Here is a 23,002-nt window from a genome sequence, read left to right as displayed (position 1 = left end):
TATCAAAATCAGTAATATTTCTGCTTCAAAATAGCACATAACTGTGCTAGCAGATTTTGTTCACTGACTTTATATAAATTTATGAGAAATAATACTGTTTTATAATGTGTAAGCACTCTTTGGAATAACTTAGCAAAGCAAGATTTTTGTGAAATAAGAACTTTTCTGACAAGTCCCTAAATAAATAATACTGTTGTTCCTTTTTCAAGGATATAACCTAAGCCCTCCAAAGAAGAAAACCTTCGCAGAATCCTGGGATCTCCAGGGGAATACAGGAAGCTAAACATATTTTTATGAATGTTCCTTTAATCATCACTTAAGATCACAGCACCAGGTCTCTTCTTTGTTTTGTGGCAACAACGAAACTGCCTTTCATATAATCCAGGTTTCCTAACTTGGTTTACGAGTCATGAAAGCATGCACACGTGTGCACCCACACACACATACAAAACAATGCAGAAACCAGATCTTGGGTCTTTCTCTATCCTTATGAGGTATTAAGAAATTTGGTCAGTAGACTTTTATCTCTGTACCTGTTTAGCCTTTGGTTTTTCCCATGGTTCCACAAGAGCCACACTAGGCTAACAGTTGTCTTGACTAAGAAGACTAATGAAGACATCATCTAAGAACACTGCTGATAAACTGTTTTGCGCCATCTGGCTGGCAAATGTACATGGGCCTGTTCACTATGCTCTGTGCATGTCACCTTTTCTACCTTGCCAACACAGTAAGGCAAGTTATTCATGTATTAGTGTTTTCCAAGTTATAAAAACAGCCCCAGGAGACTTCTTTCCCCAAAGGCTTCTCCTCCACGTACATGCATATGCATATTCCCTGTAAATGTCAAATTCTCTAAAGACCACAGAAGTTTGTTTTTCTCCAGTGAAGCCTGTCTTTTCATTTCACCTTCAGCAGTCAAGAGCTTCTCCCTTTTTCATAACGCATGAAATTATGTATTAGTGAAGTAAATTATCCTCCAGAATATTGGCAACAGATGCTCTATTTCTTATTGCCATCAGCTTAAATCTATCCATTCATAAACCCCATTATATCCTTTGCCCCCAAAATGCATTTATAATAAATGAAGTAACACATGAACAGCCTTTACAATACTTGTTATCTGCCACCGCACCCCTGCCTTTGGTCTTCAACATGGTTTTGAGAAAATCTAGAGGATGCCAATTTTATAAGAAATTAAAAAAGAAAAAGCAGAAAAGGAGTGTAAACTTTTCACCTCATTAAAAAGATGTACACCTTTCCTAGAAAGCACACATACCAACATTATCTGTGCTTTAACTTGGCAAATTATTATGAGGCCACTCTACAAAAAGACATCAAGTAACTGGGCATTATATTATTGCTTTCATTTGTTCAGAGTAATGGCAAAAAAATGCGTGTGTTAAAAATAGACCAATTCATAAATTGTGTCTCATTTTCAAACCCATGAAGCAAGCAATGTGATCGTTCCTGAAATTAGCCAAATGTGGCGCCTTCGTCCTGACTTGCAATCCATTTTAAGCAGAGGAGAACAGGATTGTAATGAAGCACATCCTCACAAATCACTGCTACAAATCAGCACCAGCCATGTGGAATACTTAAATTAGAATCGACATTAAAAACTCATGTTGCCATTATTCTGCACTGAATCTCATATCTCAAAGCTCTTCTCACACAGTGAGACATTTTCTCCTATATTTCACCAGAAAAGATATGTAAATGGTGGTTTTGACAGGGAAAGTCTCCCTTTTTACTAGACTTCCTTCCTTTCTCTCACTTGGAACACATGATATTTTTGTAATTATACTATAAGGGGACAAAAGAAGTCACCAATGTGATACTTCTCCCTCTTCTCAGAAACCTAAAGGAGGTGCTGAGGTGGGTAAGAGATGAAAGTCTTGGCTATGGTGTCTGTGGGGTGGAAAAATAAAGTCAGATGAGGCTGGATATAGAATACAATTTTAAAGTTGCTGAAAGTTTTTATTTAAATAATCAGCTGGCCTTCTCTTGGACCAAGTGTCATACAAAATTAAATTGATATACTAGTGATCCACCTTGTCATTTGCTTTCTAAAGGGGCATCTTAACAGTCGGTCCTGGTGCAATGGCTGTACTCCTGGTTCATAGAGGGACAATAGCATAAGTGAAGGAACAACAAGGGCATGAGGTAAAGGACAACAGCCAGACCAAAGAAATGCCTTGCTTTTGTGAAGAAAACAGCACAGAGGCAATCAGCCAAAAGATTACTCCAGAGAGAATACATTGTTTTGTTTTGTTGAAACCAATGTTATATTTCACAGAACTGCCCCAACTCTAAACTGTACCCACGTCCAGCAATTGAAACATTATGCAGGTGGTGGATATATTATTTGAGTTATGACAAAATTCTTATTTCAAGATTCTATTTATATAGGTTTTCATATTAATCCAAGATATACTTTGATTTCTAATTGACTTTAAATCCCTATATAAATAAAAACTATTAGTTCTATGAGATTTTTAGAGGCAATAAATTGCAAAGATTTAGTACAAGTTAAATTTGCTCTTACATAAAAGATTTTCAGCCCTTTCAACCATTTACTTTTAGAACCATTTACTTACCTTGCTATGTACAGTACCATGATTGAAATAAAGATAAAAAAATAAAATTATGCACACTCAGATACAAGAGGATTATATTCTCCAACCCAACAGTATTGGACAACATGCCAAATAACAAGTCATATTAGGCCCTCAACAATAGCACTTTCCCTTCAAGCACACCTTTTGTCATTTTATTTGCCAAAATTCTCATTAACAACAAGGCACAGACTGAGGAAAAAATATTGTAATTTAAGAGCTTTTGTGAATTGAAAATAATACATAGTTATCAAGAATAAATGCTCAGGCACCTAAATAAAAAGTACAGTTATTACAGGTTTCTCAAAGGCAAACATCGAGTTTTTTTTTTTCAATAGACCCACAGCAATTCTGTAGTGCAAATTTAAACTTATAAAAATATGCTTACGATTGTGTATTCCTCACCACTCTTCTGGATAGGAGTGATACATTCTATTGTATAGGAGATACAATAGAATACAACCGAAGCCAGGTAAACACTGAACTATGAAAAAAATGTATCTTGTCAAACATCTTGATTCTATGAGTTACATAATAACTTTGTATGAGGTGAGTAGTTTAATTATTACAAGGAATTGATGGCTTTTGTTAACAAAAATAACTAAAAAGAAAGAAAATGCAATTAAAAGCAAATGATCTGCCTTCTGGAAGTACAATCTTCCAAAATAATGCTTTTCTAACTCATTTTAAATACTGAGACATAATTTTATAAAAGACTAAACATCATTAGCCCTAAAGGACAAAAATAACTTCTTTTTCTGAATATGCTTCTGTTTTTCAAGTGTTCGTTCAATTTGACACACCAGCGAACACTTTTATTTCCTATGTCTGAGACTCCTATACAAACTTAATAAATACTAGCTAAAAATATACATTGCCATGGAGGTGTACTACGGATCCTCTCAAAGGATTATCATTAGAAAAACACAATGCACTTTGATTTGTCTGAAATAAACATTTGCTTCAAAATATGAAGCCTTTTCAGGGCAGCTGGGTGGCTCAGTCGGTTCAGCATACAGCTCTCGATTTTGTCTCAGGTCATGATCTCATGATGGTGGGAATGAGCCTGGTGTTAGGCTCCGCACTAAAAATGGAGCCTGCGTGGGATTCTCTCTCTGCCCTCTCTCTCTCTGCCCCTTCCACACTCATTCTCTCTCTCTCTCTGTCTCTCAACATAAATAAACATTTTTTTTAAATATGAAGCCATTATTTAATGAATATATAACCAATAGTAACTTTAGACTCTTCATTAGTACATTTCACATTTAATCATAAATTCCACATGCTTCACTGCTATAAATACCAGTTATTAAGAGTGATATTGAGGGGCGCCTGGGTGGCTCAGTCGGTTAAGCGGCCGACTTCGGCTCAGGTCATGATCTTGCGGTCAGTGAGTTCAAGCCCCGCGTCGGGCTCTGTGCTGACAGCTCAGAGCCTGGAGGCTATTTCAGATTCTGTGTCTCCCTCTCTCTGACCCTCCCCCGTTCATGCTCTGTCTCTGTCTCAAAAATGAATAAATGTTAAAAAAAAAAAAAATTAAAAAAAAAAAAGAGTGATATTGAGGGGCACCTGGGTGGCTCAGGCAGTTAAGTGTCTGACTTTGGCTCAGATCATGAACTTGCGGTTCATGAGTTCGAGCCCCAAGTTGGGCTCTGTGCTGACAGGGCAGAGCCTGGAGCCTGCTTAGCATTCTGTGTCTCCCTCTCTCTGTCCGCACACGCTCTGTCTCTGCCTCTCTTTCTCAAAAATAAATAAACATTTAAAAAATTTAAAGAGTGATATTGATCCAATGTTAATTACATATTACACATTATCTCACTGAACTCTTTCACATACCCATGTTACAGATTAAGAACCCAAATGTGTAGATCAGCAGCCACATGGCTAGAAAGTGGCAGAGTTGTATTTAAGCCCAGAAGAATTCATACTCTGTTTTTAATCAGTCAACCACATGGCACTAAGTTTAGGGGATTAATAGATAGTAAGTGAAAAAAGAATATTAATTAAGAATGTCAATTATCACCAAGAACAAATAATCTCTGTTAATGACTTGCCATCATGAATGTGGACTGATACAATTTGATATAATTTTGGGAAGATGGATGGTGGTTAGAGAGGAGAAAAAAATATCTATGAAATGATTGAAAGGAAATAATATAACAATAACCACAAAATGGGAATTTTTAAAAGTATAATGATATGAAAACTCACCTTAAAAACTTCTTTAGTAGGTTTTGATATTTAAAAAGCACTTAAAACAATGTCTGGATCACAGTATGCATATAATAAATATTTATTTAATGAAGAAGTAAATGAACATGTCTTAGCAATTTCAGGCAAACAGCTTTGGGGATGCTACCACATGACTTTACCTCAGAAATGAAATACAGTTAACTCAGCCAACTGGATTTAGATGTTTTGGACAATTTGCTAAGATTTTATCTATCTTATAGAGACTTAAGGATGGTGAAAAAGAGTCAATACCCACATCTCTATGATTAGAGTAAATATTTTTCCTCGCTGTTAGCACTGACTAGAAATATTCTGTACTACATGTAAAATACATTGCATAAATATTTCAAAGTGATATGGCATAATGAATTACCATAATCATATTCTCAATAAGAAAAAAAAGTTTCTAGTCTACTTATAAGCAGCTGTAATTGTTATGAATAAGAACATGAAGAAATTAAAAGGTAAACAAAGTATAATATGTACAATCACTGAGAAAACTAAAATAGATAGTAAAGGATTTATGTATGTTCTCATAGTAGCCATCCATTGGGTTATTTCCATAGATTAAAGTTAGAAAAACACACTGAATCAATTAAAATTATATAAGATGAACATTCTATGTTTATAATTTACTTCTTTGTCAATTCTATCTTCATCCCAGGTTCCCAGTTATATGCACATTAGCCTAGAATAACTTGTATAATTCAGCATAAATCCAAGGGATTTTAGAAAAAAAACCAATTCTGTAGACTCCTCAAGGAACTAAACAAATCTTCATTGTATTCCATAACTGATGGAATTTTCTCAGACCCTCCAAGCTAAAAGATACAAAACCCAAGTGGAATCTGGAAAAATGTGTAAGTCATGTTTGGTCCTCATGACTCCAATCATTCCAGAGTCACTATTACATTCGAAGGAGAAGATGTCTTACACTGGAATGCAACAGAACAGTTAAATACAGATGTTAAACTGAGATGTAACCTAAAAGTGGTCTTCCAACAACTGAGGGGATATTAGATACCAGAAAATTATTTCCCCTTCCTAACCATAAATCAGAAATTAGAAGCAGGACTAACCTAAATGTCAGAGAAACAACAATATAGTTAACCAACTCTGTTAAAAGTATATCTGTTTTTCTCCCAATGTATTTAGTCTTTAAGAAAGATACTGGAAGTCTTTCAGAATTCATGATACATCAATCACAAATATGTAAATATTACTCTATTACCACATAAAGGGATAGAGTAATTGGCTTTCAAAGGGTACTAAGAATAGCTTGATAATTCTATAGGCTGAAAAGTTAACATAAAATTAATTTCAATGATTTAATGTTTTCTTTTTATAATTTTATTAGTATTACCATTATTTATTTTAGAAAGAGTGCATGTGCAATTGGGGGAGGGAGGGAAAGAGGGAGAGAAGGGGAGGAAGGGAGGGAGAGAGAGGGGTAGAGAGACACAGAGACAGAACAGCGCAGAGTCCAATGCAGGGTTCGATCCCACAACCCTGGGATCATAACCTGAGCCAAAATCAAGAGTAGGATGTTCAACCAACCGAGCCACCCAGGTGTCCTGATTTATTATTTATTATTGTTTTCTTATCAAGATTATTTCACATTTGTAAATTTTTAAAATAAAAGGTTATTTCCAACCTGGACGCGTAAAGGCTCAGAGGACACCTGTTTAAAGTCTATCAATCCAAAAAGAAAACTTAATACGATAATCATAAAAGTAGAGAGACAGAAGTTTTGTACATAGAAACATGTTTTATACAATAGGGATTACTTTATTTTTAATTACATGTAAGGAAAGATATATGCTAAAATGGAAACAGATTGAACTTATAAATGTATGGGAAATTATTTCTTTTAGAGTCAACATTAAATACAGAATTTTAAGCTGGACAAAAACATCATCTTACCTAGATTGATCCCAGTAGTGCTCCTAAGACATGAGCTGGGAGATTACATTTCCTACAGTAACTTAAATTCACTTAACTATAAAACCTAGTCTTCAAGGCAATGATATCCTTTTCTTGTGAAAAGCAGATGGCATTCATTACAAAGTGTTTTATTTTATTTCTCTTCTTGAGGGAAAGAATCAACTAAATAACAAAATATGACATTGAATGTTTAATTTTGTCTATGCAACTACATGTTAGATAATAGTCTTCTGGGTATAAATCTCCAACAATGTGTCAAGATTTTAGAAATAAAATATAAATTCAACTTTTATCTTCATACTTGTTTTCACGGAAGATGAATACATGCTGATTAAATACAATTTCTTCTAAAATTTTTTGAACAAAAGATATACTTCTATAAAAATATAATAAAAGGGTGAGGGATATTCATCCTGAACTGGAGTATTACTGATAAGAAATATTTTTAAAAGTCAACAGATAAGTGGGCAAAGCATGTTATCACACAACACACTAAAGTGAAAATACAAGGAGCTAATGAAATATGAAAAAAAGGACAAAAATCACTAACCAATTACATATAAATTAAATCACTGAAAAACCACTTTGCCATGCAATTTTGGATAAAAATAATTTCAATAAAAATTCTAATATAGCTGAGAATTTTTGAAATAAGGACTCTCATGTTGTACTCATACAAGCATTAAAAAATTCAAGCTACTTGGAAGGAAATTTTCACTATATATCAAAGGCTCAGAAATGTTCATACCCAGTGACATACCCATTCGACCTCTGTGAACTTATTCTAAAGAAATGTAAAATAGAGAGTTCTACAAGTGATTTTTGTTATTCTGTCTATAATTGTTAAATTTTGAAGTACCATGATTCAAGCAATAGGTAAAAAGCATATTAATAACACATTATAGTATGTATCCACGATATTGGTGTTTGTATAATGTTGGTTAAAAGTATCATATTATCTTTTGAATCATATTCTTCAGATTCATTACAAAATACTTAGGAAGATATTAAAAAGGCAAAACCTCGTGCCACAGAAAATACATTATAACAGGCAATATAGTAGCTAAAATGTAAGTGAAACTTAAGGAACCTGACAATTGACAGAATGAGATTGAGAAAACATCATCAGGTGGCAAAAGCAGGGCAGACACCAAGGTGACAAAACTAAGAGAAAAACTCGTCAGAATGTGTGTGATGTTTGAAGAAAACTGATGGGAGAGAGAATGGCTACCATTCGAATACCAAGAGTAAAACACAAAAGCTTAGGGCAGAAAAAGATCATGAAGAAAAGGTGAAGACTATTGTCTCCACGAATTCCACTTAACTGAAGTGTTCAAGACCTAGGCTGTGGGCCAAGGCAATCACTCCACTTCTGAACAGCAGAACCTTGAAAATGACTGCCAAGCAAAGGAGTTGGGGGAAGGCCCTGCCATCAATATGCATTCATGCTGGAACTTCAGAAGATAATTTAACCAGTACCCAAGGGACTGTGAAAGAAATAATGTCACACCAATATCAGTCTGGTGACAAATATCAGCTTTGGAAAGAATGGGAAATTTTAACACATCTCTCTCAGTCACTGACAGATCATAAAGATTAAAAATAAATAGGCAATAAAAGATATAGAGCATTGAATGATATCTACTTGATTTAAACAATATGCATAAGGCTGTATGTTTGATAACATAAATACACATTTTTTAAACTTTGAAATATTTTCTGAAGTAAGTCTTCTAGGAAATCATGAGGAAAGTTTTAATAAATTACAAAAAAAAATTAAATGTCATATCCTAATAATTAATTTAATAAAATAGATATTAATAACAAAGTTTGAATAGGTACTCAAAAAATTAAAATCACTTGAAAATTTTAAAAAGATACTTTTCTACATAATAATAAATACAAATGTTAAGTAAAAACTTGTAATCAATGCCAATAAATATTAGCATAAACTACTATGTGACAAACAAGAACTAGCAAATAGAGATTAAAAAATAAACATGACATGTCCCGTCTACAAGTACTTTATAATAAAATTGGGCATGATATTCAAGAGGCAATTACAAATAGTTTACAAATTTTATAATATTACTAAATGCTGGACATTACGTGGCACAAAACAGAATCTAACTTCTGGGGTTTCAGGAAACTTTGCTAGAGGAAATGATATCTAAGCAGACATGAAGTGCTAACAAAACGGTGTGTGTGTGTGTGTGTGTGTGTGTGTGTGTGTGTGTGTGTGCGCGCGCGCGCGCGCGTTCTGTGTTCATGTAGATCTCAAAAACCAGGTCGAAAAAATTAAAAAGATGACACAAAATGTGCATGGTTGTCCTATTTCTTCACTCACCTCAGAGTACAAAGGGCACAAAATAGCCATACTGATGGAGACAGCAGTTATACATGGCTCAACAATACGGTCTTTCCTCTTGGAGGCTTATCTGGCTACTTCTATTGCTGGGTGCTTAACTTGCCTGCAGCAAAGACCAAAAATGAGTCCTCAATTATTGCACCAATAACTTGCTGGGAAGAACCAGAAAGCCACTTCCCTATAGGTTAGTTACACTAAATCTCTTCCATCGTGATGTGAATAGCAAATTGTACTCACTGGGGTACACATTTATTCCAAATATGCATTTGTCTCCCCTGAGAAAATGTTTCTGAAAAGCTTCAAGTTTGTGAACTCATGTAGGCTTTATTCACCATCGTGTATCTCTAACAACATTGGTTCTAACCAAAGAACAAGAAAAGCCTATGTCAGGGAATTCACTGTGCTTAGACATACCCCATCGCCCAATAGCACCTATGCTGGCAGAATGGTAGAATAGCCTACTAAATGCTCAATTCAAGCATTCTGTGAAGTTGAAATGCAGTCTAATAGGGTGTAGCATATGGATTAAACAAATCTGTAATGCTGTCTCTAAATAGCTAGAATACTTGGGTCCAGAAATCAAGGATTAAACGGAAATGATTCCTCTATTAGATCAAATAACCTGCCTGCAGATTTTTTTACTTCCATTATCCAGACATTTATCTTTAATGGTTCAGAGTTCTTTGTTTCCAAGGGTGTGATACTTCCCCCAAGGGACAAAATACTGTTTTTATTTAATTGGACATTGAAACTACCACCAGCCCACTATTGAATTCTCTTCTCATTGAACTAACTAGTAAAGAAGAAAGTAACTTTACTGGTTACATTGACTATCCCACTTATGAGAAGGAAATTGGTTATTTACATATACTAGGACAGAGACAATTATGCTTGGAACTCAGGGGATTCTCTGGAGCTTCTCTTACTATTCCACGTCCAATGGAAGTGTTAATGGAAATCTACAGCAATCCTATGAATATAGGACCACAGGGAAAAATACTTTCTGGTAATGAAAGTTGGGGTCACCTCTTAGAGAACGTCTACAAACTGAGGTTCTGGATAATAACAGGGAAAGGTGGGATTCATGGTGAACAGGAAGTTACAGTTTAGCTACATATTGGTATTGTTCTTCCTTATTTATTTGAATATATACGTTTATTTTTCCCTCCTGCTTTCACCTGTTGTTTTATATAAAGAGTGATGGAGGTAGTATCCTTAAAATATGGTTTTTAGGTTGCAGCGGATCCAGTCAGAATATTACTAAACCACAAGAACTGCCATTCTCAGAGATGGATATGGCAACTAATGAAACACTGCTTCTTCCTTTTGGGAAAGAGAGTAAAACCTTTCATTTGTATGAATATGGTTTCATAATTCTAGGCAAAGCATGAAACCATGGTCATTGTTGTACAGAAATTATATACACATAGGAGATTATGAATAGACACTGAGAAACCAAAGGTTTCTTGTCTCTTGGCTCTCAATCTCCATTATTACTCTTCTGTGCTGTTGTAAGAAGTCTATGATGTTACAAACTATATTTCCAAATTCTCTTAGGTAAGCTTCCATTAAGGTCTTCCGAGAGGAGGCACATATTGAATATTAGACGGCAGGAGAAAGGGAAATGTGACTCCCTTCACAAGTGGCATCTCCAGAAGGAGGACAGTGCAGCAGAAGTTTCAGGACTGAAGGAGAGGACAGTGGCAGGGAGGGATCTTGGCAGCTGCTTTAGAGGAGACTAAGCTCCTGGGCATCAGGATCCAGCCACAGAAGGCTTCTCAGCACAGAACCCTTAGTGTGTGGAGAAGTTTTTGCCATCTCCCGCCCAGAACAGAACAGTTACAAATTCTTGAGTCGCTCATCTTTTCTTCTTATTGCCCCATAACTTTATCTTTCCCTCTTTTTGCCCCTCCAGCTCTTCCAACACCATGATAACCAATACAGTGATAATTTAACGTTCTATTTGAAAGAACAGTAGCACTATTTATTATCTGACAGGTGTCCCAATTCACTTTTTTAGGTTTAACTCCAAATGAGGGAGGGGCATGCTTGATATATTTAGAAGAATATTTAAATTCAGATCACCATTTTGGGCCTTCTCATGTCTGCTATGCAAGACATGCCTAGAATGAATAGAAAGGATAGCTCAGCATGTTAAGAGCTGACCTGTAGTCAGGCAAAGGAAAGAAAATAATTTGGACCTCTCAATCTCTTTTAGTTACTAAAAGTATGTATGCTGATTTTAAAGCCTACAGTCTGCCATGAACCCAGCTTAATGAGGGGAGAATGATAATTGCATGATACAGGTACAAGCCAACTGAGCTGAGACTTAAGTGGAAGAAAGAATAAAGGATTACATAATACAATCCAGTCCAAGGTGCCCAAATTGGCCCACAAAGGAGTCATTAAGCTCTAACAAAGTTCAGAGAGCACAGAGTAAGACTGGCATCCACAGACACAAGCAATCACATTTTAGTAGTCATTAATGCAACGCCATGGACCTTAGTGCCATAAGGTTATATAAACTCTTCCTTCTTACAACCAATTCTCAGCTAAGAGAAGAAGGCTGTGGAAATAGGAGACCAGGTACAAATATCCACAAAGGCTGAGAATTACCTAATATGATTTTCATATAAAAACCTGACAAAAGATTACAAAACATAAAGCCACTTTAAGAATATAAATGCAAATATTAAAAGCAAACTTTAGGCAAATTGAATTCAGAACCATGACTAAGTGCTATTTACCCACTAGACTACAAAAAAAACCCATTAAGCTATTTAGAAACTTCTCAATAAAATATATCATATCTTTGATTCAAAAAAATATGATCATATTGCTACTAAAGTAATTTATAGTATTCAAAGCACATTTCTGAGAAACATTCTAAGTTCAAAAGAAATATAACAGTAAATCATTACATTATGAAAGCTATCCTTATCATAACAATAACAACATCCTTGCCAAAAAAACGTTAATAGTAAACGACCAAAAGCAATCCCGTTAAAGTATGAATATAGCTAAAAGGTACTCATATCATTGCTAATACTTAACACTGCTCCAAAAGCTTTAGTTGAACAACAAAACACTAACCAGAAATAATACCTATAGTAGTTGCAAAGGAGAAGACACAGTTATGAGGGCCCTCATGGCATAAAACTTAAGAGCTCAAATTTCAAAGACCTCTTATACTGAAGGGTTTATCCCTCACTAACTGCCAGTCACTAGTTTTGTGACCTTGAGATAATTTCTCAACCTCTGTACTTCACTTTACTTATCTGGGCGGCTATCAATGGACACAGGGGCTACTGCCATAGTTTGGCTATTGTAAATCATGCAGCAATTCCTTTGAATTACTGTTCTTGTATTTTGGGGGCAAGGATAGTTCTATTTTTAATTATCTGAGGAAGCCCCACACTGTTTCCCACGTGGTTACACGGGCTTGTTTTCCCACCCACACTGTATGAGGGTACACTTTTCTCTACAATCTCGCCAAGACTTGTTGTTTCTTGTTTTGTTTTGTTTTTTTTATTTCAGAATTGACAGGTATAAGATGATATCTCATTGTGGTTTTAAATTACATGTCCCTGATGATGAGTGATGTTGTGCATCTTTTCATTTGTCTGTTAGCCACCAGTATGTCTTTTTTGGGAGAAATGTCTATTCATGTCTTCTGCCTACTTTTAAATTGGATTATTTTGTTTCGGAGTATGAAGTTTGATAAGTTCTTTATAGATTTTGGATGCTAACCCTTTATCTGACGTGTCATTTTCAAATATATCCTACCCTTCTGTAAGCTGCCTTTTAATTTTGTTGATTGTCTTCTTTATTGTGCAGAAGCTTTTTATGTTGATGTAGCCTCAACAGCTTATTTTTGCTTTCGTTTCCACTGCCTCAGGAGACATATCTAGAAAAATGTAGCTATGACTGATGTCAGAGACATTACTGCCTGTGCTTACTGCCTGTGCTCACTTCAAGGATTTTTATGGTTTCAGGTCTCACATTTAGGTCTTTGATCCACTTTGAATTTATATCTGCATATAGTGAAAGAATGAAAGTTTCATTCTTTTGATGTGGCTGTCCACTTTTCCCAACACCATTTGTTGAGGACTGCCTTTTTCCCATTGTGTATTCATTTTTCCTTTGCCAAAGATTAATTGACCATATAATTATGGGTTTATTTCTGAGTTTTCTATTCTAGTCCACTGATCTATGTGTCTATTTTTATGCCAATACAATACTGTTTTAATTGCTACCACTTTGTAATATAACTTGAAATCTGGAATTATGATCACTCCTGTTTTGTTTTTCTTTTTCAGATTGCTGTGGCTATTCAGGGTCTCTGGTTCCCTGAAATTTTTGGATTGTTTCTTCTAGCCCTGTAAAAAATGCTATTGGTATTTTCATAGGGATTGCATTAAATCTGTAGATTGCTTTGGGTAGTATAGACATTTTAACAGTATTTTTTCTTCCAACCTATAAGTATGGAATGTCTATTTCTTTGTATCATCTTGAATTTCTTTCACAGGTGTTTTATATTTTTCAGAGTACAGGTCTATTACCTCTTTGTTATGTTTATTCTTTGATATTTGATTGGGTTTTATGTAACTGTAAATGGGACTGTTTACTTAATTCCACTTTCTGCTGCTCCATTATTTGTGTATAGGAATGTGACAAGTTTCTATACATTGATTTTGTATCCTATGACTTTACTAAAATCACTTATCAGTTCTAGTAGTGTTCTGGTGGAGTCTTTTGGGTTTTCTATATATAGTATCATGTCATCTCCATACAGTGAGAGTTTTACTACTTCCTCACCAATATGAAGGCCTTTATTTCTTTATGTTGTTTAAATGCTGTGGCTAAGACTTCCAGTACTATGTTGAATAAAAGTGGTGAGAATAGACATCCTTGTTTAGTTCCTGACCTAAGGAAGAAAGTTCTCAGCTTTTTTACCATTAAGAATGATGTTGGCTGTGAGTTTTTCATATAAGGCCTTTATTATGTTGAGGCATGTTCCCTCTAGACCTACTTTGCAGAGGTTTTTTAAGTTTATTTTTATTTATTTTGAGAGGGAAAGAGAGCAAGAAGGGAAGGGAGACAGAATCCGAAGCAGGCTCAGTTCTGTCAGTGCAAAGCCCAACACGAGCTCAAACAAACCATGAGATCATGACCCAAGCTGAAATCAAGACTTGGATGTAACTGACTGAGCCACCCATGCACCACAGCAGAGGGTTTTTATTATGAATGGATGTTGTACTTTGTCAAATGCTTTTTCTGCATCTATTGAGATGATCGTATGGTTTTCATTCATTCTCTTATCTATGTGATATACCACGCTGATTGTTTTGCAAATACTGAACCACCTTTCCATCCCCAAAATAAACCCCACATATACCCTCTTGATGTATATTTTTTTTAATATAATGTAGACTCTGTTTGCTAATATATTAAAAAGCGAGGGGACACAAATAATCAAAATGACTAATGAAAGAAGAGAAATAACAATCAACACCCTACAGAAATACAAACAATTATAACAGGATAGTATGAAAACCTATATGCCAACAAATTGGACACCTTAGAAGAAATAAACTCCTAGAAACATACAACCTAACAAAACTAAAGCAGGAAAATTGAAAATTTGAACAGACTGATTACCAGCAATGAAAACGAATCAGTAATCAAAAAACTCTCTAAAACAGAGGCGCCTGGGTGTCTTAGTCGGTTAAGTGCCACACTATTGATTTCTGCTCAGGTCATGATCTCACAGTTTCTAGGACTGATCCCCACGTTGGGAGCCGTGCTGACAGCATGGGGCCTACTTGGGATTCTCTCTCTCCCTTTCTCTCTCCTCCTTTTCCCATGCTTTCTCTCTCTCTCAGAATAAAGAAACTTAAACAAAAGTCTAAAACCATATAGCTTTACAAATGAATTCCACCAAACATTTAAAGAAGAGTTTATACACTAGCCTTCTCTGGTTCCCCACAAATTTTATAATTGTTTGTTCTAGCTCTGTGAAGAATGCTGGTGTTATTTTGATAGGGGTTGCTTTGAATGTGTAGATTATATTGGGTAGTATCAACATTTTAACAATATTTGTTCTTCCAATCCATGAGCATGGAATTTTTTTTCCATTTTTCTGTGTCTTCTTCAATTTCTTTCATAGGCTTTCCATAGTTTTCACCATAAAGATCTTTTACCTCTTTGGTTGGGTTTATTCCTAGGTATTTTATGGTTTTCTATGCAATTGCAAATGGGATAGATTCCTTGATTTCTCTTTCTGCTGTCTCATTATTGGTGTATAGAAATGCAACTGATTTCTGTACATTGATTTTATATCCAATGACTTTACTGAATTCATGTATCAATTCTAGCAGTTTTTTGGTGGAATCTTTCAGCTTTTCCATGTAGAATATCACATTGTCTGTGAACAGTGAAAAATTGACTTCTTCCTTGCTTATTTGGAAGTCTTTTATTTCTTTTTGTTGTCTGAGCTGAGGCTAGGACTTCCAACACTATGTTGACAACAGTGGTGAGAGAGGATATCCCTGCATTGTTCCTGACCTCAGGCAAAAAAGCTCTCAGTTTTCCTACATGGAGGAGGATATTATGGCCTTTATGATCTCAAGGTATGTTCCTTCTATCCCCAATTTCTTGAGGGTTTTTATCAAGAAAGGATACTGCATTTTGTCAGATGCTTTTTCTGCATGTAATAAGAGGATCAGGTGGTCCTTATCCTTTCTTTTATTAATGTGATATACCACATTGATTGATTTGAGGATACTGAACGACCCCTGCAGCCTAGGAATAAATCCCACTTGATAGTGGTGAATAATTCATAGAATGTATTGTTGGATTCAGTTTGCTAGTATCTTGTTGAGAATATCTGCATCCATGTTCATCAGGGAAATTGATCTGTAAGTCTCCATTTTAGTGTGGCCTTTGTCTGCTTTTGGAATCAAGGTAACACTAGCCTCATAGAATGAGTTTGGAAGTTTTCCTTCCATTTCTATTTTTTTGGCACAGCTTAAAAAGAACAGGTATTAGCTCTTCTTTAAATGTTAGGTAGAATTCCCCAGGGAAGCCATCCAGCACTGGACTCTTGTTTGTTGGGAGATTTTTGACTTCTGATTCAAATTCTTTACTGGCTATGGGTCTGTTCAAATTTTCTGTTTCTTCCAGACTCAGTTTCTGTAGTTTATATGTTTGTAGGAATTTGTCCATTTCTTCAAGATTGCCCAATTTGTTGACATATAATTGCTCATAATATTCTTTTATTATTGTTTGTGTTTCTGCAATGTTGGTTGTGATCTCTCCTCTTTCATTCATGAGTTTATTTGTTTGGGTCTTTTCCTTTTTCTTTTTATTCTATATGGTGAGGATTTTGTCAGTACAATATATACACATACGTACATATACATATATATGTATATATATGTATACACACACACACACACACACACTCCATAGATAATGGAGTATTACTCTGTGATAAAAAAGAATGAAATCTTCTCATTTTCAACAATGTGAATGGAATTAGAATACATTTTGCTAAGTGAAGTAACTCAGTCAGAGAAAGACAAATATCATGTGATTTCACTCATATGTGAAATTTAGGAAACAAAACAGATGAACATAGGACAAGGTAAGGAAAAATAAGATAAAAACAGAGAAGGATGGGTCAGGGGATGGGTTAAATGGGTGAAGGACATTAAGGAGGACCCTTGTCGGGATGAGCACTGGGTGTTATATGGAAGTGACAAATTCTACTCCTGAAACCGTTATTACACTATATGTTAACTAACTTGGATTTAAATAAATTTTAAAAATATTAACAGGAATAAAGAAAGAAAATGACAGTAATACAATAATGGTAGGGGACTTTAACATGCCACTTGTATCAATGGATATGTCCTCCAGATAGAAAATCAGTAAGGAAATATCAGACTTAAATGACACTTTAGACCAGATGGGCTTAATATATATAGAACATTCCATCCAAAAGCAGCATACACATTCCTCTCTAGTACACATGGAACATTCTCCAGGATAGATCATATATTTGGCCACAAAACAAGCCTCAACAAATTTAAAAGACTGAAATCATATCAAGCATCTTTTCAACCTCAAATGATATGAAACTAGAAATCAATTTTAGGAAGAAAACTGGAAAAATCACAAATAAATGGAGATTGAACAAGTCACTGAACAGCCAATGGGTCAACAAAGAAATGAAAGAGGAAATTTAAAAAATACCTAGGAAAAAATTAAAATGGAACCACAACACTACATCAAAACCAACTGGACATAGCAAAAGCAGTTCTAAGAGACAAGTTTACAGCTCTATAGTCCTATCTCAGAGAACTAAAAATAAACAAACAAGCAAACAAACGTAACATTACACCAAAGGGAAAGAAAAAGAACAAACGAAGCCCAAAGTTAGTAGGAGGAAGAAAATAATAAAAACCAGAGCAGAAATAAATGAAACAGAGACTTAAAAAATGGGAAAGATCAATGAAATTAAGAGCTGCTTCCTTGAAAAGACAAAAATTGATAAACCTTTAGCCAGACTCATTAAAAAGAGAGACAACAGGCCAAATAAATAAAATCAAAAATGAGACAAGTTGCGACTGACACCACAAAAACACAAGGGATTGTAAGAGATTATTACAATCTCTACAATCTATACTAATTGATATTAGAATACCAACAAATTGGACAACCTAGAAGAAATGGATAAATTCCTAGAAACATACATTCTTTTAAGACTGGATCAGGAAAAAACGAAATCTCTAAGCAGACCAATAAATAGTAATAAACTTAAATCGGTAATCAAATACGCCCCACAAATAATCCAAAACCAAACACCTTCACAGGTGAATTCCACAAACTTTTAAAGAAGAGTTAACATTTATCCTTCTGAAAATATTCCAAAATATTGGAGGAAGAAACGCTTTCAAACTCATTGTTGAGGGCAGCATTACCCTGATACCAAACCAGACAAAGACACCACATACACACACAAAAATTACAGGCCCAAATCCCTGATGAACACAGATTCAAAAATCATCAACAAAATATTAACAAACTGAATTTAAAAATACACTTAAATGGTTATACATCATGATCAACTGGGATTTATTCCAGGGATTAAAGGTGTTTCAATATCCACAAATCAGGGGCACCTGGGTGACTCAGTCAGTTAAGCATCTGACTCTTGATTTCAGCTCAGGTCATGACCTCATAGTTAATCACTCCAGCCCCATGTTGGACTCTGTGCTGACAGTGTGGAACTTGCTTGGAATTCCCTATCTCCCTCTCTTTCTGCTCCTCCCATGCTCATGGTCTCTCTGTTTCTTTCTCTCTCCCCCCACCATCTCATTCAGTCAAAAATAAATAATTAGACATTTTTTAACACTTATTCATTTTTAGAGATGGAGACAGAGTACAAGTGGGGGAGGGGCAGAAAGAGAGGGAGACAGAATCCGAATCAGGCTCCAGGCTCTGAGCTGTCAGCACACATCCCAATGCATGGATCGAACCTATAAACCATGAGATAATGAATCTACAAACCATGAGATAATGACCTGAACCAAAGGTGGATGCTTAACTGACTGAGCCACCCAGGCGCCCTAAAAATAAATAAATAAACATTGAAAAAATATATCCACAAATCAACCAACATGATAAACATATTTAAAAAGGATAAAAATCACATAATCATCTCAAGTGCAGAAAAAACACTTGACATAATTCAACACCCGTTTGTGATTAAAAAAAAAAAAAAAAGAACTGTCAACATAATGGGTATAGAGGGAACATACCTCAACATAATAAATAACATGTAAGATAAACCCAACGCTAACATCACATTCAATAGTGAAAAGCTGAAAGCTTTCCCTCTAACATTAGGAACAAGACAAGGATTCTCACTCACCACTTTTATTCAACACAGTACTGGAAAGCACAGCCACAGCAAAAAGACCAGAAAAAGAAATGAAAGGGATCAAAATTGGTAAGTAAGAAGTAAAATTGTCACAATTTGCAGATGGCATGATAGTAAATATAGAAAACCCTAAAACCTCCACAAAATAAACATAGTTTTTGTTATTTTTGGTTTCTCAGTCATTGAAACTAATGAACAAAATTCAGTAATATTGCAGAATAAAAACTTAATATATAGTAATCTATTGTGTTTCTATTCATTAATAAACTATCAGATAAATTAAGAAAACAATCACAATTCATGAAAACAATCACAATTTATGTTTAAAGAAAACAATTCTTTATGCATCAAAAGAATAAAATATCTAGAAATAAATTCAATCACTTGCACTCAGAAAACGATAAGACAATAATGAAAGAAATTAAAGATGCCACAAAGAAATGGAAACATATTCCATGCTCATGGATTGGAAGAATCAATACTGTTAAAATGTCCAGACTATCCAAAGCAGTCTATAGATTCAGTGCTATCTTTATCAAAATATCAATGACATTTTTCAAAGAACTAAAACAAATAATCCTGAAATTTGTAAGGAACCATAAAAGACCCCAAACTGCCAAAGCCAGCTTTAGGAAGAACAAACCTGGAGATAACATGCCCCCTGATTTCAAACTATACCACAAATCTGCAGTAATCAAAATAGCATGGTACTGGAACAAAAATAGACACATAGGTGAATAGAACAAAATGGAGGGCCCAGAAATAACTCTATGATTATATGGTTAATTAATCTACAACAAAGGAGGCAAAAATATGCAATGGGGGCTCTTCAATAAATTTTGTTGGGAAAACTGGACAGCTACATGGAAAGAAAAGAAAAGAAAAGAAAAGAAAAGAAAAGAAAAGAAAAGAAAAGAAAAGAAAAGAAGAAAAGAGAAAAGAAAAGAAAAGAAAAGGAAAAGAAAGAAAACAAAATAGAAAAGAAAGAGGGAAGGAAAGAAGGAAGGAAAGAAGGAAAGAAAGAGGAAAAGAAAGAAGAAAAGAAAGAGATTGAGCTACTTTCTTATACCATATACAAAAATAAATTCAAAATGGATTTAAGACCAAAATATATGACCTAAAACTGTAAAAATCCTAAAAGAAAAGAGAGGCAGCAAAATCTTGATAATGATCTTATTAGCAATATTCTTTTGATCTGTCTCCTCAGACAAGAGAAACAAAAGCAAAAATAAACTACTGGAACTACATAAAACTAAAAACCTTTTGCACAGTGAAGGAAACCATCAACAATACTAAAAGGCAACCTACTGAATAGAAGATATTTGAAAATACTATATCTGACAAGAGGTTTATGTCCAAAATCTATAATGAACTCATATAACCCAACACCAAGAAAACCCAAATAATCCAATTAAAAATGGGCAGAGGACCTAATAGACACTTTTCCAAAGAATACACACAGTTGGGCAACATGTACATAAAAACATGTTCAACATCACTAATCATTAGGGAAACTACCATGAGATATCACTACATACCTGCCATAATGGCTAGTATCAAAAAGACAAGAAATAACAAGTGTTGGCATGTGGAGTAAAGGGAACCCTTGTACAATATTGGAGGGAATGTGAATTAATGTAGCAACCATGGAAATCAATACAGAGATTCCTCAAAAATTAAAAATAAATACCATATAATCCAAGAACTCTAAATACCCTATAATCCAACAATCCATTACACACATACACACACACACACACACACACACACACACACACACACTCACACACACCATGGAATGTTACTGAGCCATAATAAATAATGAAATCTCATCATTTGTAATCACTTGAATGGACCAAGAGGGTATTATACTAAGTGAAATAAGTCAGACAGAAAAAGACAAACAACATATGATTTCACTTACATGTGAAATCTAAAAGACAAAACAAATGAACAAACACAATAAAAGAGAAACAGACTCATGAATGAAGGTAACAAACTGGTGGCTCCCAAAGCAGAGGAGTACAGAGGGCATGGGTGAAACAGATTAAGAGAATAAGGGGTACAAGTATCCAGTTATAAAAGAAATAAGTCACTGTGATATAAAGAATAAGAGGTGCAAATGTCCTGTTACAAAAGAAATAAGTCACTGTGAGGTAAAACATAGCATAGGGAATATGGTTAATAAAATTGTAATAACTTTGTGTGGTGACAGATGATAACTACAATTATTGTGGTGATCTTTTCATAATACATATAAATGTCAAATCACTTTGTTGTAAACTTGAAACTAATACAATGTTATATGTCAACTATACCTCAGTAAAAATTTTTTTAAATAATGAATGAATTAATTGAAAAGCCAAATCTTCTAAAAACCAGAGTACAGTAGTAGTTACCAGGGAGTGGGGGAGGAGGGTAGATAAGATTAATTGCATTTAAGGGTACAGACTTAAAATGAGCAGTAAATAAGCCATAGAGATCTAATGCACGGTATAATGAATAGAGACAATAATACTGTACAATGATGCAATATTATAAATACTGCTTTGATGGCAATCATATTACAATATATAAATGCATAACAGGCTTTACACCTTAGATTTACAGAAAGTAAAAAAATAAATAAATTTACACAACATAATGTCAAATTTATCAAAGAAAAAAGAAAAGAAACAGAGAATTACAATTTTTCCTCCAAAGTCCTTCTTTTCTTAAGGACTATAAGCAAGAACAAATAAGGCTGAATACACAGTAACAAAGGGCTGAAGTTAGGGAAAACACAATTTAAAACCAGAATGTGATAGAACTTTTATATTCTATACTAACATTGAATATTTCCCTTTGTATCCACATAGTGATATCCATTTAATAAACTGTGCAATCTTATGGTAGGCAAAAAGAAATTTTTCCCTATAAGTAAAATACAGATTGAAATCCACTTAAAAATATTTAGTGACTGTCATACACAGATGCCCAAATGGTGCTATTTTACTATGTCTAAACTATGAAGGAATCATTGAAATCATATCAAGAAGGAAAACCCCAGGGAGCCTACTAACAATTTAGCATGCCAATTTTTGTGGTAATGTTAATTTTACTTTTCTCGGAGTCCTACTGAAATGCTCCTTGTTATAATTAAGACTCCGTAACTATAGACATGTAAAAAAATGTGAAGCTTATTATACCACAGACATTATTTAGCATGTGTTACCTCACAACAGGGCTTCTAGCCTCAGAAATGTTTCTTTGAACTCATTACCTTAAAAAATAACTATCTGGAGGCTCCTGGGTGGCTCAGTCAGTTAAGCATCTGACTCTTGATTTAGGCTCAGGTCATGATCTCACAGTTCCTGAGTTCGAGCCCTGTGTCAGGCTCGCTGCTGACAGTGTGGAGCCTGCTTGGGATTATCTCTCTCCCTCTCTCTGCTCCTCCCCTGCTTGCTCGCTCTCTCTCCCTCTCTCTCTCTCCCCCTCAAAATACATAAAAAACTTAAAAAAATAAGTATCAGTAAAGATCTTTCACCAAAGGAGTTTCTGATTCCAAAGGAGGGGTTCTCTCCTAGGATTTACAGTTCCTATCATTTGGGGTCCATGAATAAACTTCAGACAATCTATACATGTGAATTAGGAAAAGAAAAGTTGTATCTTTATTTTCACTAACCTCTAGCTGACAATATACCATTTCTTGAAATATGACTTTACTCAACAAACCACAGTAGGATTAGCAATATTTATAAACGTTTCATCAAAGAAACTATTTTCATATCACATTTTGTTACAAATATCATAAAGCATGACTTACACTCACCACAGCTTCAAAATTACTACTGTTATAAACATAAAATATTTTCTTGAATCTTGTTATTTAGTATATTACAAAGCCTATCAATT

The 23,002-nt window shown here is 34.7% G+C and overlaps 1 protein-coding gene across 5 annotated transcripts in view; it reads right to left on the bottom strand.

Annotated features, from left to right (window-relative positions):
* The window catches only part of MARCHF1 (membrane associated ring-CH-type finger 1), an 899,266-nt gene that overhangs the window by 571,257 nt on the left and 305,007 nt on the right, over nucleotides 1-23,002 (bottom strand). The gene's annotated exons all lie outside the window — the stretch shown is intronic.

This window comes from Neofelis nebulosa, chromosome 3 (assembly GCF_028018385.1).
Source record: "Neofelis nebulosa isolate mNeoNeb1 chromosome 3, mNeoNeb1.pri, whole genome shotgun sequence".
Lineage (NCBI taxonomy): Eukaryota > Metazoa > Chordata > Mammalia > Carnivora > Felidae > Neofelis > Neofelis nebulosa.
The sequence above is the reverse complement of the archived record's forward strand: the minus strand, read 5'-3'. Positions and strand labels throughout refer to the sequence as shown.